Source organism: Uranotaenia lowii, chromosome 1 (assembly GCF_029784155.1).
Source record: "Uranotaenia lowii strain MFRU-FL chromosome 1, ASM2978415v1, whole genome shotgun sequence".
In the NCBI taxonomy this organism is placed as follows: domain Eukaryota; kingdom Metazoa; phylum Arthropoda; class Insecta; order Diptera; family Culicidae; genus Uranotaenia; species Uranotaenia lowii.
Window position 1 is genome coordinate 106,937,243 of NC_073691.1, and position 17,452 is coordinate 106,954,694.

The following is a 17,452-nucleotide window of genomic DNA, read 5'->3' on the forward strand; positions in this document are numbered from 1 at the left end:
TTCTCTTTCAGCCCCTTGCTGAACCAAGGCTATTGTATTCAGCCGGGATGATGATTTGCTGGGTGATTTGACGAACCAGCTACACGAGCGTTAGAATTTCACTGCCGTTCTGAACTTAGCTATCCGGTGTAACGGTACATAAGTCCGGATAATTCGGATAGCGGCACTACACGGTAGGTATAAGGGGCAAATAATGTAAACTTTTGCCACACACGCGAGAGAAAACAAACTCGACCGTCTCCAGTGAGTGATGCGAAACGAATGTTGATAGATACTTGATTTTGAAAAAAATGGGAAGTACGTAACAAGTAGATTGTTCTTCTTCAAACAAACTTTAAAGTTCCCAAAAAGTAGAAACAGAAACCAAAACAGTACTTTAAAGCTTTTTTTGAGTATCGGCTGAACTTGATAAAGAATGAAGTTCCATGGACCTCGAAAAAGCATTTTGAACAGCAAAAAAGTTCCACAGAACTTTTGTACAGCTATATATGAACTTATTAGTTCGTTCCTTAAGTGATATTCGAACTTTTGGTTGCTTGGGGTATTCTGTCACATAGATTTTATGTGAATAAGTTATCCAGAGCTACGTGAACGTCACATAGAATGCACCAAATCCCTTCGTACTAGGCAGATCACTCGATTTTCACGTAAATCGAATGTGACTTTGTTTTGACAGCGATCAGCCATATGAATTTCACGTACGGATCAAGTTAATTTGTATAAGCTTCTACGTGATTCACGTAAGTCGAGCAAAAATTCACGTAGAGAGCGCCTACGTGAAAATCTAGGTGAATTTAACGTTTTTATTTCGGCTGAGTGTATACAAGCTTTTTGATGCACGCTCTGCGTCCCGGATCGGAAGGAATATCGCAACCGGACCGATTACTGTCAAACCATTAGTTGTCAGTTTGAATCTATCCGGTTTCCCTTCGAAATCTGTTGGATTTTCCTGACAATTTCTCCGCTGCCATACAATGACAGATATCGAAATCGATCAGTTTGATTCGGTTCGGATTTGCGTCGAGTTCTGTCAGTTTTGCTTGAAGGGCCTGTCATTCGAAAACGATCGATTTTGTTTTTGCATCGCAGCAACGGTTTTCGCAATATTTTTTCTGTCGTCGGTTCGATTGCGAGTACCTACGCCATATAGAAAGATTCTACCGCGAAACAACGAACGCAAAGGGCAGCCCGGTAAATCCAGTCGGGAACAGCAGACCGGATGTGTTCAACAGATACCAGCGGTTCCAGGGACTTAACCCTGGAACGCTTCGTAAGATTAGTATTGTCAGTGACGATGGTAATAATCCGGTGGTTTGATCACCAAGGCCCGCCAAGCACCATTCCTGCAACATTTGTTACATTAGAATTCTAATCAAATCTAATTGCTACCGTTTGACGAAGTTCCGACAACAACAGTACCTGGGCGTCTATCTCAATGTTAGCAAAGCCGGGGAATCCCTGCTGCATTATTCGAAGCGGGAACGGGAAACCTAACAGACCTAAAAGAATGCCGTTGCGTTGGACCCCCATAGGTGACTGATTATTGATTGTTGGTGTTGTTTAGATTCAGTACAAAAAAATCTTTTCAAATTTTAGAAAATTCGTACCCGAAAAGAAAGAGGCTCCTTAGAAACTTCAGCGATTCCAAAAGAAGAGGCATCATCGAGCTCCGAATCCAGTTCGGAGAATGAAGATGAAGCTTCTGCCCCGGTGAGGAAACCGTCGATAGATCCGAACAGACGTCAACAGTTGGTACGCGAATTGAACCAGGAAACCTACATCGATCATGGGAAACTTAGAATCGTTACTATCAGGTGGCAGTGATCAACGATCAGAGTAAAATCCGCCGAAAGGTTCCTACCAGCCGTCATCCGAGCTCCGAAGGGCAGTCAGCGGAAGCAAAGTTTGAGCAAGAAAACGGATTCTTACGAACAGCAGAAGTTGACAACCTGTTGACAAAGCTGCACTAACCCTAAATATGACCGGGAAATGAAATACGATTGTTTTCGATGATGGTGAAGAAGGGATGGTCAAAAACCTAAACGAATCAACAACAACAACAACGTCAACAAAACTCCAACAATCCCACACTGCTGAAAAAGATCCTTCGCATACCGATACACAAATTGCAGCGAACCTCAATAGATTCTACCTTCGGAGATTTCAAGGATAGTGCCACAACAACGGGAACGGCATCATATATGTTCGATGAGAATGAATACTTGGTCCAGGAAAAAATGAAACGATTACTTGTCGAAGTTTGCAAACAAAAACCGTAATCGCTCAAACAAGTCAGTCTTTGAACCTGTGCGCAACCACCATATATTTTTACGGATCAGTGAGTTTTTCTTTATTTTCTTCCATATTGTTTACCTTAAATTAATTTTTATTTTCAGCACACAGACGTCAAACGATCTTAGACGAAGTGAGCAGCTCGAGCTACCCGAACGCTTCGATGTGGTTATCGAACAGATTAACCCAAGCAACATTTTAAACTCTGAATGGTTTTATAAAAAAAAAATAGTTGTTGTATAAGGGATTTATAAAGTATTGTTTGCTTTATAACGTAATTTACAAGGAACTCTATATGATTGCCCTTTAAGATAGCTTAAAAACCACTATAGAATCTTTTTATAGAACTCCTGTCAAATTTTGTGTTGGTTTTATAACCATAAATTTTTTTGGTTTAGAAGAGCGCTAAAAAGCAATTATTAAACCACTCTAGAAAACCAACCTTGAAGAAAACAACAACAAAGAATGTTTTATAACCTTTAATTTTTTTGGTTTAGTAGAGCACTACAAAGCAATTATAAAACCTCTCTAGAAAACCAACAAAGAATGTAAGTCCAAATTCGATCGAAATGTCAAAATGTGTATGTGTGGCATCGTCTCAAATGTTTACCACCAAATGGAGTATTTGACTAATTATGTTCCCCCCGATGAAGGAAGAAGCTGTTTCGGGAGACTCAGTTGTCTCGAGTTTTGTCACCAAGCACGAACAAGGAAAACAAGGAAACCGGATTGATCCACTGGAAACCAGATTAATCCTCTGGAAACCGGATTGGTTGCAGTTGCTTTTAAAGTAAAAAATATATAAATGCAGTCGTGAATCTCATTAGTTAAATTAGTTTATTGAGAAAGTTTTATGTGTTCTGAATAAAACAAAACTAGAAAAGCTCAAATTAATGTTTTCTATATTCAATAGAGTTACGAGGTGAAATAAACTTAATAAGGTAATAAGAAATACCTGTTCATTACACTATACACTACCTATACATTTCACAAAATATAATGATATGATAATCTCATTTTCTTTCTCTGTTGAGTTTCTTCGGAACCCCTATCGCGCTTATTAACTTTTAGCGAACGATTAGAATCTCCTAATTGTGTCCTCGGGTCCTAAAATTGAATACCATCAGCTTCCGGTTTATTTAGCGGGCTCTTAACCGGTTTTGGTGGTCGCTTTTGTCAAAATACGATTCTCAGTTCTACCCCAGGAGTCATATTTTAGTCGAACCTGTAATTTGCACAATTTATGAAACTGTATACTTAATATGAAAAAGCATTTAAACATTACCTGGGAAATAAAAAACGTCGAGACTCCGCGTTTAAGACGAAAGTGGTTCCAGTAGGCAACAGCCATCCGCAATTTGCTGAACATTTTCGTAGGATTATTAGAACGTTGAATCCTCGAGTCAAGCACAGAAATAGAGAATTTGGATCTTTTCAATCAAATTTTCTGTAGGAACTGGAGAAATTCTTCAGAAAGTTTTGTTTTGGGTTGCTTATTGTTCTTTTTTGTTTTGTTTTTGTGCTCTTTCGAGAACTGTCAGTTGCACTGAAATAAATACTCTTGGTGAGATCCGCGAATAGATCATTTGGTTTTATAAGGGGTAAAATTGTTTTGCAAAAGAATGTTTGCTCCTCAGATGACTTTTCTCAAGAATAGTTGGGTCTATTAATGATTTCTTCAAGCTCAGTTGGTATTTTGATTGAACCGCCATTTTTGGAGGAAATCATGAAAATTTAAGAATATTTTCTCATTCAATATTGGTGTATATGCGTAAATTACCAAAAAATGCTTGAAATAATGTTTGTTCTAATTGAATATTCTACTAAATACGGCATAGACCAAAACAAATAATGATATTGAAGTGAATCGAAGTCAACTAAATATTAACGAAAATGTCTATTTAGCTCTTTCATTTCATAAAATTTCAGGAGGGCGCGATTTATTTGCAAGTTTTTCGAAAAACTGCTCGATAAATTCAAATGCGCAACAACTTTACCCATAATCATGATGAAAAAATCGATTAACATCATAATAATTATTTATACATAATGATAATCTCATTATTTAATTCTGCCCATATTTTTTTTTGGTATTGAGTCAGATCATTCAATTTTTATAAATTCAATTTCAAAACCCTTTTCGGAACAATTAGTTCACAAAATAAATTGTTTTCTGCAACGGGAATTTTTTACCTTAAAACAGCTCTCGCCAAAACCCTTTCAAGTCCATATTGTTGTATAGTGCACTTATAATGTTCTCTTCAGAACCTCCTGTAGGTGGGCCTTTTTACACTTATAGGTGTTTTAAAGATGTTTTAATGGGGTTTATATAATCAAACGTTGTTTTATAGCAAAGTTTTGAAGCACACTTTCAGTTTATTATAAAACTAAAATTGTTACTTGGGTAAGGCAAATTCAGTCCGGATGAGGGTACAACATGTACAACAAAAGTGATACCAATAATTTAGAGGATCTATTCCAATATGATGTCGATCGACGTGTGGATGATGTGCATTATTTGGACAACCCGCATAAATGAGAATTGTAACCAAACGATTTCTATAAAAGTCAAACGACGATTTGATAAAGCGTAAAAAAACGTTTAGTAAACGATTATTTAAACCGTGAGATTAATTGGCTGAACCGTTAAATCCAAATTCACAGCATTTTTAATATGTCGTTAGGTTATGTAATTGTTAAAAACGGTTAAAACATTTGTATGGGAGAACCGTTCAATAAGCAGTTCGTTTAAGGTTGAAGAACCAATTGTGTAAAACGTATTCAGATTAACGAACTGTACCCGCATACTAAAAAACTATATCTCAAACAGTTTATACGATTCATCTACAGCTTCAGAAAAAGTGATTTTCAGTGTAAACGTAGCTGTTTTATTAAACTTTACTTCGACGAAAAATTTGAACGATAAAAATGAAACATGAACCTTTCTGTGAAAAAGTGATGGTATCTGTAAAGGTGATAGAATGGTATGAACGATTTTCATCAATTTTTCTGTAATCGTAAAATTGAACTCGAACCGTTACCCAGAGCGTTCATGTCTTATGTCAAATTCACGTCAAAAATTATCGAAACGTGGATCAGAGATGCCAGACGATTTCGAAAATTAAAATTGTACATATTCATGCATCTTTCAATTTTTTTTCATATTCCAGATATTTTATTAAAGTTTGTAGAAGTGAACAATAATGCTTTCACAAATCATTTGGATAGGAATCAGCATTTACGTAAGAATCAAAGGCGAATGAAATAAGAACAGGCAGAAAACTCAAGCATTTGTATTATTGTAAACATGAAGTTTCGTTTAATTTGCTAAGACATATTTATTGTGTTACAGATTTTTTTCCTTTTTAGTCACCATACAGAGTTTAAACGGAAAGGGCGATCACAAATTAGACATTTTAGCAGTAGAATTGTATCAAACAGCTTACTTTTTCTGGAAGAGATATTCTTAATTCGGTTTGGATCCGAAGTTGAATTCGGATTATTGATGATTTTTGTTGTTTATGTTGCTGTTCCCGCCAGTAATCTTTTTTTAAAGAGATGTTGCGATAATCGATACAAAGTGTGAATCAGCAAAGAGCAAACAGGTGGCATACCGCATAACACCATCGATTTGTGTTAGCGTTTGCATGGAGTATGGAGCCCTTAAGGTTTTTCTCGATTCTATATAGCTGCTATAACTTTGATTTCTATTGCACGAAATTGCAAGATTAAATTAATGGCAAATGAAAGTTTTAATAATATTTTTAAATAACAACATAATCACCTAAAATATTGAAAAAGAACTTTTGCATTTCAATATCTTCACAAATATTGATAAAACATTGAATCTGGCACCACTGACGCTCACGGTCCTCGTTTGTTTTGGTGCGCCGAACGGATTTTTTTTTGCAGCCGAAAATTATTTCTATTTTCGGCTGGAGCAGGTGCAACCGGCAAAGCCAGGGCATTCTAATTCTAGAGAATGCATAAACCCGGTAGTAACAGGTATGTACAAATAGAAATCTTAAAAAAAAAACCAAACCTAATGACCCCGTTTCTCATATTTTAGGTTGTGCACCCGGGACCTCAACCTTTTTGGTTCACACAATGGAAGCGTTTCAGCTACATATGATCGGCTTTTCGGTCTTGGTAGAATTAGTTGGCCCATCATTATAGCGAATTCGTCGAAGCAGACGAAAATCCTTACGGACCACACAGGGACATAGTTGGTGCTGGCTCCGGAACCATGTACAGGACGTGCTGATCAAAATGTTCGACAGGAGGAAGCAGAATAAAAATGACCCATTGGGATAAAATTTAGGGTAATATTCGTTATATTAATTAAGTAATTTAATAAAAATAGTGAAAATGAACGCATTTCTTATTCTTATCCGAATTATTTCCAATAAACATGACGAACATTTTGCGTTTGTGTGCGTGCTCTTTTCACGAATGGTTTCTCAAACAGTCAGCATAAAGTTGGAAAACGTAAAGTAAAATTGTTACTGGACGTATCTGCGTAAAGGTTTAGATATGAGAGCTCTTCAAATAACTATAATTACTACAGTTCGTTAATCTGAATACGTTTTACACAATTGGTTCTTCAACCTTAAACGAACTGCTTATTGAACGGTTCTCCCATACAAATGTTTTAACCGTTTTTAACAATTACATAACCTAACGACATATTAAAAATGCTGTGAATTTGGATTTAACGGTTCAGCCAATTAATCTCACGGTTTAAATAATCGTTTACTAAACGTTTTTTTACGCTTTATCAAATCGTCGTTTGACTTTTATAGAAATCGTTTGGTTACAATTCTCATTTATGCGGGTAGTAATTATAGTTATTTGAAGAGCTCTCATATCTAAACCTTTACGCAGATACGTCCAGTAACAATTTTACTTTACGTTTTCCAACTTTATGCTGACTGTTTGAGAAACCATTCGTGAAAAGAGCACGCACACAAACGCAAAATGTTCGTCATGTTTATTGGAAATAATTCGGATAAGAATAAGAAATGCGTTCATTTTCACTATTTTTATTAAATTAATTAATATAACGAATATTACCCTAAATTTTATCCCAATGGGTCATTTTTATTCTGCTTCCTCCTGTCGAACATTTTGATCAGCACGTCCTGTACATGGTTCCGGAGCCAGCACCAACTATGTCCCTGTGTGGTCCGTAAGGATTTTCGTCTGCTTCGACGAATTCGCTATAATGATGGGCCAACTAATTCTACCAAGACCGAAAAGCCGATCATATGTAGCTGAAACGCTTCCATTGTGTGAACCAAAAAGGTTGAGGTCCCGGGTGCACAACCTAAAATATGAGAAACGGGGTCATTAGGTTTGGTTTTTTTTTTAAGATTTCTATTTGTACATACCTGTTACTACCGGGTTTATGCATTCTCTAGAATTAGAATGCCCTGGCTTTGCCGGTTGCACCTGCTCCAGCCGAAAATAGAAATAATTTTCGGCTGCAAAAAAAAATCCGTTCGGCGCACCAAAACAAACGAGGACCGTGAGCGTCAGTGGTGCCAGATTCAATGTTTTATCAATATTTGTGAAGATATTGAAATGCAAAAGTTCTTTTTCAATATTTTAGGTGATTATGTTGTTATTTAAAAATATTATTAAAACTTTCATTTGCCATTAATTTAATCTTGCAATTTCGTGCAATAGAAATCAAAGTTATAGCAGCTATATAGAATCGAGAAAAACCTTAAGGGCTCCATACTCCATGCAAACGCTAACACAAATCGATGGTGTTATGCGGTATGCCACCTGTTTGCTCTTTGCTGATTCACACTTTGTATCGATTATCGCAACATCTCTTTAAAAAAAGATTACTGGCGGGAACAGCAACATAAACAACAAAAATCATCAATAATCCGAATTCAACTTCGGATCCAAACCGAATTAAGAATATCTCTTCCAGAAAAAGTAAGCTGTTTGATACAATTCTACTGCTAAAATGTCTAATTTGTGATCGCCCTTTCCGTTTAAACTCTGTATGGTGACTAAAAAGGAAAAAAATCTGTAACACAATAAATATGTCTTAGCAAATTAAACGAAACTTCATGTTTACAATTATACAAATGCTTGAGTTTTCTGCCTGTTCTTATTTCATTCGCCTTTGATTCTTACGTAAATGCTGATTCCTATCCAAATGATTTGTGAAAGCATTATTGTTCACTTCTACAAACTTTAATAAAATATCTGGCATATGAAAAAAAATTGAAAGATGCATGAATATGTACAATTTTAATTTTCGAAATCGTCTGGCATCTCTGATCCACGTTTCGATAATTTTTGACGTGAATTTGACATAAGACATGAACGCTCTGGGTAACGGTTCGAGTTCAATTTTACGATTACAGAAAAATTGATGAAAATCGTTCATACCATTCTATCACCTTTACAGATACCATCACTTTTTCACAGAAAGGTTCATGTTTCATTTTTATCGTTCAAATTTTTCGTCGAAGTAAAGTTTAATAAAACAGCTACGTTTACACTGAAAATCACTTTTTCTGAAGCTGTAGATGAATCGTATAAACTGTTTGAGATATAGTTTTTTAGTATGCGGGAAAGATTCCCAAAATATTAGTTTGAATAGGATGGTACTGATAGTTAACTCGACTTCCTGGTGCTGTTTGTACACATAAAAAAGAAGGTTGAACTATACATGGATGATGTCAAAATAAACTTGCCAGAACTGCAATCCATTGTGTACTCAATATCGATTCCTGGGGCGCTGGCGTAAAGCTGTGAGGTAAGTTTAGCATTTCTAAATTGAAATAAAAAAAAAATCTATTTCCAAATTTCCCGCAGAAATGAACAAAGACTCCCCCAGCCATGGAAGCGTGATGCGTGAGATACACAGCATACCAGATGGGGTCCTGGAGGTGTTTGGTGTCGTTTTGTTCAAACCAATTCGCCTGGGTCAAGCACGTAACGTTCGCTTCAAGATTTTCCCCACCCTGCCGGTTCAGGCCGACGGGAAACCCTGGATGCAGACACCTTGGCCCTTATTCTGCGCCGCGCGTGACGTGAGGATTGGCGAGTCACTTCAGAGTCACGTGAGTCCCGTCACCTTATTCCCGGAGTCGATATAGGTGAGGTGACAGCAAGTGACAGTCGTGAGAGCATGGTTCATTTCCAGTGAGTGACTTGAGTGAAACCCAAAATGGCCGAACTGTCAAACGCGAATTAGTTGGGTTTAATTTTCTCTACGAAGAAATATTCAGTTTGTAGAAAACGGAATTTGTTAATTCCATGGACAAATATGTGTAAAAAGAAGCGTTCCCCAATAACAAAAAAGTTGACGAGAGTGGCCGGTCGAAAATTAAGTCACCCTTGGTGCGGAAAAAGACGGTGGAGGAAATACAGCTGGTATGGCTAGGCTCTGATGGATAAAAATTTCAAGAGTGCGTTGGCCAGTTGATTCCGGATCACAAACAGGCATCTTCGTTTGGGTCGGATTTGCTCCGGAAGAGTAAGAGCTTTTTCTGCTGGAAGCACAAATGACTTTTAACCGAATCGAGTCTTCATTCGAATCTTCCTGAAAACAACACCTTCAGTTCCGGTAACAACCATCCTCGTTTCTTCAAAAAACTGACTATCAACGACAATGGAAAAAGTTACAGAACAAACGTAAGTACATGCAGTGCAAAACTTTAAAAAATTTCTACAGTTTCCGAATTTTATTTTAGACTCCAATAATAATACTATCGGAAGTAGGCCACCTGAACACCTGATTATGAGTTTACAGCGCGGTAAATTGGCCAACTTTTCTTCCACAGTTCCATCTTCAATACCGGATGAAAATAATGCCCAAGTTGATGATTGCTTCCCTCATCGTTTGCGCCAATACATTGGAATCCATTCGCCGAAGTCTGTAGAAAAAAAGGCAACAAAATTGCTCTCGTATAAAAGCATACCTTCAGAGATGATAATTAATTCTTTTTACTTAAAAAATGGCATTAAAATAAGAATAAAAAAAAACTGGCTAACTGATTGCAGAATCAGGATTTGAAATCCAAAATATAGAATAAAAAGTAAAAAATAAAATAGAGCAGTTGTGAAGAATAAGTATTCCTAAATTTCTAAACTAAACTAAACTAAAATTTTAAATTCAATTATTATTCGAAAACATTTCTTCATTTTTTTCGATTCACTGTTTTATTTAGGCATTTCTGTCAACATTTTTGCTTCGTCGCTAACTGAAAATTAGCTTACAAATTTCTATTCGATCACCACGATGAAAAGTTCACATTGAAGTATCAATTTAAACAAAATAAATTCAGGTTAATCGCATGTTATTAACATTTGGATCCAATTTTTGGTGAATTTATCACTTCGTCACTAACTGAAAAGGAGCAGAAAATTTTCATGCAAAATGCTGGGAAAAAAAATTGATTGGAGTTCAACAACAAACAACTCCGCTTTACAGTAATTTTTGTAATTTCCCATTTTATTTCTATCTCGTCACCACCTGGAAAGGTACCGACAATTGTCACCTAAAATCGTCACCCGAATGCGACGATTCTCACCCACGGTGACTACGGGAATAGGGTAAGAACTCACATAGTTCATTCGAAGTGACGTTCCTCACCCAAACCGACTTCTGGAATAAAGTGACTTGGGTGACTCGACTATCTTCACGTCACTCGCGGCGCAGAATAAGGGCTGGCCCTCCCGCTTAACAAAATAAATGCTTGGAATGCTTGAAAGAATGCTTGGATCTCAAGCATTCTTCAAGCATTCCTCCTATTGAATTCAAGCATGAAATGGCCCAACCGATTCTACTTGAAATGGTTTTCCCGGTTCAGAGTGACAGCTCTCGTTGACATCTGTCATGGTTTGATAGTATTTGTATGTTCGGTTCGTGTTTATGTGTGAGTGCGTTAAAAATTTAATGCATATGTGTGCGTTAGACCGCTGCAAAAACTGACTTTTTGCTCCCATGTGTTTTTCCGATTCCTTTTTGCTCTCCAATCATCTGTGTTAAATAGAAGATGATTTGGTTCATCCCTGAATTAGCGCAACGGTTTTTAAATTTGTATGGAAATTAGTATGGGGAAATTTTTTTTTCTAGATAAAATTCGCTAGGGAAGCGATTTAGGGTTTTATGCAAAAAATAACTTCTTCATTGGGTTACTGTATTCTTAAACTTCAATTTTTACTAAGGTTACTTTCAGCTAGATGCTACCAGAAAAAAGTTAAAGCAATCTGTAAAATAAAAATCATTCATAGTAGATCAACAGTCAAAACTGTCAGCAGCACTGGAATCATGAACTTGCATGCAATTTTCCTAGCTAAATACTTGAATACAAGCTACTGCGTTTCATACACAAAGGCGTTTTAAATCGGGTAACGCAGATAGAAAAAAAACTACAGCACTATGTAGAAAGTAAAATACAAACTTTTTGAGATCATTGAAGATATACGGTGATAGATGTGGTGAAACGTTTCCGAAATTCACAACCAAGTTGAAAAATAAGATAAAGTTACGCATGTGGTATACCTATTCATTCCGCGGGCGGTCAAATGACGGTAAACACTTTCCCCTAAAACTCTCTTGTTTTTCGACCGATTTCTACAAAGTTTATAGTTTTGGAAAGCCCGTAATGTGACTTAAATGCGAATTTCAGCTACAATTATTTTTCTCAAAGTTATTCAAAGTCGAAGGAAAAAATTCGTAAAACAGGATTCGGGAAAGGCTCTAAATCAGTTATTAAGGACTCGAAAAGAATTTCACTCAGTGCCAGAGAACGTTGCGATCCAGTGCAAAGCCAATTCTAGGTGCTAGAATAGTCTCAAAAAAGGCAGATTGATAAAAAGTTAAAAAAGAAACAGCTACCTTTGAAAAGTCGTCAAAAATTCTGTGTTTCGTGTTTTAGAAATCTAAAGATGCCAAAATGTCACAAATTACGTCAAATTTCCATTTCACTTTACACAAATTTTCTAATGTAACGGGAACAGCTTTGGCGGTTGATTTATTAAAAATTACGGTTTACCAGTTTTTTACATTTTTAGTGACCATGATCTTAAGAAATTTTCAAAAAATATTTCCATATGTGTAACATATAGCTTCTAACTTCAGCGTTCTCAGGCACTAAGTAATTTTATTTTTTCGAGTACTTAATAACTTTTTCCCGAAGCCTGTTTTTTCGATTGTTTTTTTCTTCGACTTTGAATAACTTTGAGAAAAATAATTGAAGTTAAATTTTGTCTGAAAACTGTATTTGAGTCAATTCACGAGCTTTCCAAAATTATAAACTTTGTAGAAATCGGTCGAGAAACAAGAGAGTTTAAGCGGAAGAGGTGTTTGCTGTCATTTGACCGCTCGCGGTATGAACAGGTACACAAAAAATGTCGATATGTTTAGTGTTAAATGTGCAATTGATCATCTGAACTTCATTTTTGTGTAAATTTAACACAATACATACAGTTTTTGTGAATTAATGATTGAAAACACGATAAATAACGCATTTTTTTTAGAATAAATCAACTTAATTTATGGTTTCGGACCTGATTATAACATTTAAAAATAATCTTTTCCTGTGGATTCTGTGAATTAGTTAAAGCAAATGATTTAAGAGGTTGTTTACCGAAATCGATTGAAAATTATATAAGTTATGCTTGTTTTACTGTAATAATGATGCTTTTTCTCTAAATAATACCACCATAGTGTAAAGTAAATTAACTAAACTTAGTTTATGAAGAATTCAACATTGTAAATCTTCACCTGTTAAACGGACTGACTTTGGACTGATTTCTGACCGATTTCGGACCGATTCGGGACCGTTCCTTCGATCCGGGAAGGAATAACTTGCATGCAAGTTTTCAGCCAGCGATGCCATGAGTGAAGCAAACTCGTCTGAGTTTTTGATAAATCTTTTCTAAATTCCAAATATCTTTGTTGTGATACAACTAAGCATCATAGTACCTTTACATCATTTGTAGAGATTAATTCGAGGAATAGTATTCAGCCTTTTTTTTTATTTTTCCGAAGTTTCTGTAAATCTGTAACGATTTTTGAATAAAAAAAATTGATTCTCCATGTAATTCTCCATACAAAATTAAAACTCGTTGCGCTAAATCAGGACTCAATGTATCGCTTCCAAACTTTACGGAGATTTTTGTGTGTGAAAATACCATCAAAAAATGGTATGGGAGTTGTAATAACTCATAAATTTCAGATTTCCCATACAAAGCCTGCAGCGGTCTAGTGTGCGTGCTTGCTGAGGTAGGTATGGCTAGGGTGTTTCGAATTTTAAAATATTAAAATTTACAGAAATATAATTATTATTCAAATAAACTTTTTATTCATCTTCATACATATATTTATTACACTTTGCACTATTTATATCACTTAAAGTCAGCAATCGCGAGGACAGCGTCCTAGACATCCGAATTCGTAAAACATTAGAACGCAATTCTCAACCTTCAGCATTTACTGTGATCTGATGATCTGGAATCTGGTGATCGAAATCTGGAAATAAAAAAAAAACCTCATTTAAAAACGTTCAGCAAATGAAACTCCGGTTGAATTCCGTAGGTCTTGTATGGAATAAAATAAGATGAAATGTCTGTTGTTGAAATTCTTACCTTAGTTGATGATCCGATGCTCAAAACTCTTAGGAAATTGCCAGCTGCCTTTGCCTTTGGTCGCTCATGGATGCCGATTGCACCAGATCTAACTGGCGAAAGTTTTATATTGTTCTGCTGAAATGAAGAAATCGTTAATTAATAATGAATCAATAACCAATAAATCAAAAACTTACCATTTCACGAAGCTGCAACTAAAAAAGGTGGAAACATAATGGCCGTTGAAAAAATCAGATTTTTTCCAGGCCTACTTTGAGCACTAATACTCACAAGCAAAAAGTCGTTAAAACAACCAATGTAATCTATTTTCGTAAATATGCACAATATTGTAAATGTATATGTGCAATCGGTGCAATCAGCTGACTAGACTGATGCACGTTTAAAGTTAAAGCTCCAATTTATGGCATTGAACGCAGCCCTACGCGCGGAATCGTTCGCTCAAGGTTTTAAAATGGCCTGCGGGCTTATTCTGCGCCGCGCGTGACGTGATGATTGTCACCTCACCTCGGAGTCACCGTGAGATTTGTCACCTTATTCCCGGAGTCGACATGGGTAAAGTGACAGAGGTTCATTCTGGGTGAGTGGCCGAATGAACGCATCTGTCAAAATGGTAGAATTTGTTCTGTATTGTTTTTTTTTGGCTCGCAATTCGAATTTTCCGAGCTGATTTTCCAAGTTTTTTGTGATAATTTCGGTTCGTAACTGGCCATCAACGGGTCGTAAGGTGACAGCAAGCAACAAAAGAAAAAAAAACGGGCATTATTGTGCGTCCTAAGTGAAAACGATGAATTCGGAATTCGCATCGAAAAGAACAAAAAAAAGCACAACAATCGATAGCTGCTGCTTCAACCAGCCGGGTCACAAAAGGCGGATTTGATCGCGGGACATGGCGAAAGACGTGGGATACTGCGAATGAGGAAGAATGGTTTAGGGCAGGACTTCGAAGCCGAACCTTTAATTTGTCCGAAATAACCACCCGCATACTAAAAAACTATATCTCAAACAGTTTATACGATTCATCTACAGCTTCAGAAAAAGTGATTTTCAGTGTAAACGTAGCTGTTTTATTAAACTTTACTTCGACGAAAAATTTGAACGATAAAAATGAAACATGAACCTTTCTGTGAAAAAGTGATGGTATCTGTAAAGGTGATAGAATGGTATGAACGATTTTCATCAATTTTTCTGTAATCGTAAAATTGAACTCGAACCGTTACCCAGAGCGTTCATGTCTTATGTCAAATTCACGTCAAAAATTATCGAAACGTGGATCAGAGATGCCAGACGATTTCGAAAATTAAAATTGTACATATTCATGCATCTTTCAATTTTTTTTCATATTCCAGATATTTTATTAAAGTTTGTAGAAGTGAACAATAATGCTTTCACAAATCATTTGGATAGGAATCAGCATTTACGTAAGAATCAAAGGCGAATGAAATAAGAACAGGCAGAAAACTCAAGCATTTGTATTATTGTAAACATGAAGTTTCGTTTAATTTGCTAAGACATATTTATTGTGTTACAGATTTTTTTCCTTTTTAGTCACCATACAGAGTTTAAACGGAAAGGGCGATCACAAATTAGACATTTTAGCAGTAGAATTGTATCAAACAGCTTACTTTTTCTGGAAGAGATATTCTTAATTCGGTTTGGATCCGAAGTTGAATTCGGATTATTGATGATTTTTGTTGTTTATGTTGCTGTTCCCGCCAGTAATCTTTTTTTAAAGAGATGTTGCGATAATCGATACAAAGTGTGAATCAGCAAAGAGCAAACAGGTGGCATACCGCATAACACCATCGATTTGTGTTAGCGTTTGCATGGAGTATGGAGCCCTTAAGGTTTTTCTCGATTCTATATAGCTGCTATAACTTTGATTTCTATTGCACGAAATTGCAAGATTAAATTAATGGCAAATGAAAGTTTTAATAATATTTTTAAATAACAACATAATCACCTAAAATATTGAAAAAGAACTTTTGCATTTCAATATCTTCACAAATATTGATAAAACATTGAATCTGGCACCACTGACGCTCACGGTCCTCGTTTGTTTTGGTGCGCCGAACGGATTTTTTTTTTGCAGCCGAAAATTATTTCTATTTTCGGCTGGAGCAGGTGCAACCGGCAAAGCCAGGGCATTCTAATTCTAGAGAATGCATAAACCCGGTAGTAACAGGTATGTACAAATAGAAATCTTAAAAAAAAAACCAAACCTAATGACCCCGTTTCTCATATTTTAGGTTGTGCACCCGGGACCTCAACCTTTTTGGTTCACACAATGGAAGCGTTTCAGCTACATATGATCGGCTTTTCGGTCTTGGTAGAATTAGTTGGCCCATCATTATAGCGAATTCGTCGAAGCAGACGAAAATCCTTACGGACCACACAGGGACATAGTTGGTGCTGGCTCCGGAACCATGTACAGGACGTGCTGATCAAAATGTTCGACAGGAGGAAGCAGAATAAAAATGACCCATTGGGATAAAATTTAGGGTAATATTCGTTATATTAATTAAGTAATTTAATAAAAATAGTGAAAATGAACGCATTTCTTATTCTTATCCGAATTATTTCCAATAAACATGACGAACATTTTGCGTTTGTGTGCGTGCTCTTTTCACGAATGGTTTCTCAAACAGTCAGCATAAAGTTGGAAAACGTAAAGTAAAATTGTTACTGGACGTATCTGCGTAAAGGTTTAGATATGAGAGCTCTTCAAATAACTATAATTACTACAGTTCGTTAATCTGAATACGTTTTACACAATTGGTTCTTCAACCTTAAACGAACTGCTTATTGAACGGTTCTCCCATACAAATGTTTTAACCGTTTTTAACAATTACATAACCTAACGACATATTAAAAATGCTGTGAATTTGGATTTAACGGTTCAGCCAATTAATCTCACGGTTTAAATAATCGTTTACTAAACGTTTTTTTACGCTTTATCAAATCGTCGTTTGACTTTTATAGAAATCGTTTGGTTACAATTCTCATTTATGCGGGTAGTAATTATAGTTATTTGAAGAGCTCTCATATCTAAACCTTTACGCAGATACGTCCAGTAACAATTTTACTTTACGTTTTCCAACTTTATGCTGACTGTTTGAGAAACCATTCGTGAAAAGAGCACGCACACAAACGCAAAATGTTCGTCATGTTTATTGGAAATAATTCGGATAAGAATAAGAAATGCGTTCATTTTCACTATTTTTATTAAATTAATTAATATAACGAATATTACCCTAAATTTTATCCCAATGGGTCATTTTTATTCTGCTTCCTCCTGTCGAACATTTTGATCAGCACGTCCTGTACATGGTTCCGGAGCCAGCACCAACTATGTCCCTGTGTGGTCCGTAAGGATTTTCGTCTGCTTCGACGAATTCGCTATAATGATGGGCCAACTAATTCTACCAAGACCGAAAAGCCGATCATATGTAGCTGAAACGCTTCCATTGTGTGAACCAAAAAGGTTGAGGTCCCGGGTGCACAACCTAAAATATGAGAAACGGGGTCATTAGGTTTGGTT

General features: G+C 36.2%; 2 long non-coding RNA genes across 3 annotated transcripts; one reads left to right on the forward strand and one right to left on the reverse strand.

The window, feature by feature from the left end:
- Positions 1 to 8,488: 8,488 nt before the first annotated feature.
- LOC129739007 (uncharacterized) lies at positions 8,489 to 10,370 on the forward strand. The gene is made up of 3 exons (XR_008735715.1): positions 8,489 to 9,073; positions 9,133 to 9,954; positions 10,014 to 10,370. It is a non-coding gene; the product is annotated as an uncharacterized LOC129739007 (long non-coding RNA).
- Positions 10,371 to 13,636: 3,266 nt separating this feature from the next.
- Positions 13,637 to 14,303, reverse strand: LOC129745028 (uncharacterized). Of its 2 annotated transcripts, none has more exons than XR_008737064.1 (3): positions 14,091 to 14,303; positions 13,915 to 14,028; positions 13,637 to 13,798 (listed from the first exon to the last, which is right to left on the reverse strand). It is a non-coding gene; the product is annotated as an uncharacterized LOC129745028 (long non-coding RNA). The 2 variants fall into 2 exon arrangements; XR_008737063.1 differs by having other exon boundaries at positions 13,915 to 14,031; positions 14,091 to 14,299.
- Between the last annotated feature and the right edge of the window lie 3,149 nt (positions 14,304 to 17,452).